The sequence below is a fragment of the Suricata suricatta genome, chromosome 11 (assembly GCF_006229205.1).
Source record: "Suricata suricatta isolate VVHF042 chromosome 11, meerkat_22Aug2017_6uvM2_HiC, whole genome shotgun sequence".
Classification (NCBI taxonomy): Eukaryota; Metazoa; Chordata; class Mammalia; order Carnivora; family Herpestidae; genus Suricata; species Suricata suricatta.
The window spans coordinates 21,030,619-21,034,630 of NC_043710.1; the positions used below are offsets into that span (position 1 = coordinate 21,030,619).

A 4,012-nucleotide genomic window follows, 5' to 3' on the forward strand; every position below is an offset into this window, starting at 1 on the left:
TATCTCTTGGGTAAATCCCTAGCAGGGCTACTAATAGGCAACCGACAGAATGGGAAAAGATAGTTGCAAACAACATATCAGATAAAGGGCTAGTATCTAAAATCTACAAGGAACTCACCAAACTTCACACCCACAAAACAAATAACCCAGTGAAGAAATGGGCAGAAGACATGAACAGACACTTCTCCAAAGAGGACATCCAGATGGCCTACAGGCACATGAAACGATGCTCAACATCACTCATCATCTGGGAAACACAAATCAAAACCACACTGAGATACCACCTCACACCAGTCAGAGTGGCTAAAATGAACAAATCAAGAGACTATGGATGCTGGCGAGGGTGTGGAGAGACAGGCACCCTCCTACACTGTTGGTAGGAATGTAAACTGGTGCAGCCGCTCTGGAAAACAGTGTGGAGGTTCCTCAAAAACCTATCTATAGAACTCCCCTATGGGATATCTTTTGAACTTAGCACCAATGAGATCTGTTAACATACTTGATATGAGGTATGAGGGAAAAAGTGGAGAAAAGGGGACTCCAAATGTTTTGGAGTGAAAAAAAATGGCAGCATGAAGTTGCCCTTATCTAAGAAAAAAATTTAGGAGGAGAAATTTGAAGCTTAGTTTTAGACTTGATAATTTCAAATCTATAAGCACTCTAAAATACGTCTATCAAGTAAACAATTGATTTAAGTTTGACCTCCATGCAGAAAGATTTGCTAAAATAGACATTTCATAATCCTGGGTGTAAAGATGATATTTAGAATCATAAACTTGGATTAGATCTTGAAGGAAGATAGTTTAATAAAAAAGAATAAGGAATGTTCAAGATGTGAGCCATGGTGTATTGTATTATCACAGGCTGGAAAAATGAGGAGAAACCCTCAGGGTAGACAAAGAAAGTGTGACCAATTAGGGAAGGAAAACTAGAGTGAATGATGCTCTGGAAGCCAAGTGAAAATAGTATTTTAATTGAAAAGGAATATCAGATGGCTATGGTGTAAAGTTCTGACTGTAGCATCACTGAGTGTCTGATTTACACCACAATAAAGTAAGAAGCAATTATCCATTATATTTGAGGGTCCATTATGTGCACAGGGCAGATGGTGATTAAGAGGAAACCACCCAACCAAACAAACAATTTCCACAGATAAAACATTCTTCCTGCCTTTGAGCTTTAAAGGCAGGAAGATAGAATTAAGAACACTGGATTTAAGTCTCATAATAGATGACAAGAAACCCGCTGTGGGAATATAGATAAGACAGAGATTAAATCTGAGCTTCAGGGTGAAAAGGTCATATTTGAGCTGGGTATGAAAGAATGATTATTAGTTTTTTTGGGTAGGAAGTAGGTATGGACAAATAATAATGACATTCCAGGCAGGTAAGATTGCATGAGCAATGCCACAGGGGCCTGAAAAGGCAGAGCACGTTCAGGAATGAGTAATAAATTCATGTGACTAAAATAAAAGGTCCAAGGAAACAAGGGAGTAAATAACAGTAGACATACCTTTTTGTCTTTATGGAAAATCTTGCTCAACAGTTTGACAGAAAGAAATTTGATAAAGGGAGATATTTATCCAAAACTAGATATTATGATTACTATTATTTTTTAATTTTAATTTTAGGTTTACTTATTTTGAGCTAGAGAGAGAGAAAGAGGGAGGAAGAGAGAGACGGGGAGGGAGGGAGAGAGAGAGAGAGAGAGCGAATGCGGAAGGAGCAGAGAGCAGGAGAGAGAGAATCACATGCAGGTTTTGCACTGACAGTATGGAGCCCTGTGTGGGGCTCTGCCTCACAAAGTGTGACATCAGGACCTGAGCCAACAAGAGCTGAAATAGAGTTGGTTACTAAGCCGACTGAGTCACCCTGGTACCCCCGATTACTATCATCTTTAAAAAGCCTTTTTATATTCTAGGAAAAGCCTGTCTACCTAAAAAATAAAATAAGTTGTTTTACTAGCAAGATGAGATCATTCAGGACTACCAGAAAAACTGCAATTTAGGATAAGCAAACTATGGTGAACCACAGACAAGTCTGAAGAGACAGTGGGATGATCAGCTTTAATTAAGCTTTAGGAGGGGCTTGGGGAGGATTGTTTTGAACCAAAGTACATTAAAGCAGAACAGGTTTGAACTTGTGGTGGGTTCTCACTGACTGCAAGCAGTGGTTTAGTGTGTTGTTGATGAGGTGGAAGGAGAATGTTCTTCTTTTTTTAAAAGCAGAAGATAAAATTCTTATGTGAAAAAGTTTCTCTCTTATCAAAATAATTTTCATCCTCCTAATTTTTGCTGGTTATACAGGCTGCAGGGGGCGGCACTGCCAGAGAGCTCCCCGTCAGGACCTCCCATCTCCATTTTATTTTATTTTTTCTATGCATTAGCAGCTCGAAATGTCTTTTTATTTGTTTATTTTTGATATAATTTATTGTCAAGTTGGTTTCGATACAACACCCAGTGCATGTTCCAACATGTGCTCTCCTCAATGCCCATCACCTAATTTCCCCTCCCGCCCCACCGCCCATGGAACCTCAGTTTGTTCTCAGTATTTAAGCATCTCTTAGGGTTTAAATGAGGTGCCTTTTAGGGGGCCTGGGTGGCTCAGTTGGTTAAGCATCTGACTTCAGCTCGGGTCATGATATCACAGTACATAGGTTTGAGTCCCATGTTGGGCTCTGTGCTGACAGCTTGGAGCCTGGAGCCTGATATATTGTAACAGGAATATGTACTTGGAAAATACGTAGAAATATAAATTCTTCCTTGTAAGTTACTCCATTAGGTAGATTTTCATGCAAATAATGTTGCTCGGGCTATTTTCTAACTTCCTTAAGTGTAATGTTGTGTTTTAATTTTATCTCATTCCTAGAAATGGTTCTCTGTATTGCAAGGCTGCGAGATCGCGAGAGTGGGACCACATAAACTGGAACGTCTGACGCACTGAATGAACGTGAGTCCAACATTAACAGCTTTTAAATAGTGAGAAAGAAAAACTATCTTGTGACTTAAGGTGCCTTGGAGTCGATTGTGACTGAATGTGGATAATTGCTGGATGCTTGGGATGGGTGAGCCTTCACTGGGGACCGTGGGGTTTGTGTGGCACCTGTCACAGGGCTTGATTTCTCCTCAAAGCACATGCATTGAATTTTTGTCTGGAACCACATTGTCCTTCATGCTCTGCTTCCAGTAAATCCTCGAAAGCCTGCTTTCTGACCACAGCTGTAATATATTGCCACCTGCTCTGCTCTGAGAACTTCGACTGAACCCTCCATTTACTCTCCTTTTATCTTTCTGTCATTGTGGTGCATGAGACACCATGCTTAGCTGTTTTGGGGGGGAGTTTTTTTTATTTTCCTCCGCGAATATAAAGCCAATTTTACTGAGGGTTCTCTCTTTTCTTTCTGTTCTCTCCCACCCTTATCCCATTTTGTCAATTTTCCAGTTGCCAGGGCAATATTTCCACGTGTAAGTTATTTGAATATCTTCTGTATCTTTCACTGGACCAAATGCCCCGTGCAGCCAAGGATCATGCGTGTTTGCTGACACACCATAGGTATTCGACATTTCCCTGCTGCCTGGTCCTCAGTGGGATTGGACCACTTCAGATGTTCCCACATTTTCAGAGTTGTTCAAAATATCTGTCCTTCTCAGACTCATATCTTTCCCAGACTTACACAGTTTCAGAAAAAGGAGCCTCTTGCTTTCTCGTAAAGATAAGGCCATCCGATGTGAACATCACTAACTTTTTCTTCACTGGACCTTAAAATATCTCTATTTCTATCTGTAGTGCATTTTTGTTTCCTAACATAACCTCCTATGTTCGTTTTTAATCCTAACGCTTTACATTTCTTATCAACTTTATTAAATCAGCTATTCCCCCCTGATTTGTATCTCTCCAATTTTCCTGGTTCCTTCCACGTAGACAAAAACCAAACATGCTTATGGTTCCCTTATGTGGAAAAATTCAACGAACTAAAACCAAGTCAAAACAAATTTCTTCTATCTCACTGTTTT

General features: G+C 40.0%; 1 protein-coding gene across 1 annotated transcript in view; it reads left to right on the forward strand.

Annotated features, from left to right (window-relative positions):
- The window catches only part of LRRC4C (leucine rich repeat containing 4C), a 1,176,981-nt gene that overhangs the window by 477,082 nt on the left and 695,887 nt on the right, over positions 1–4,012 (forward strand). The window contains exon 2 of the mRNA XM_029914596.1: positions 2,868–2,948. The gene's annotated coding sequence lies outside the window, so the exon portion shown is untranslated. The remainder of the gene's footprint in view (positions 1–2,867; positions 2,949–4,012) is intronic.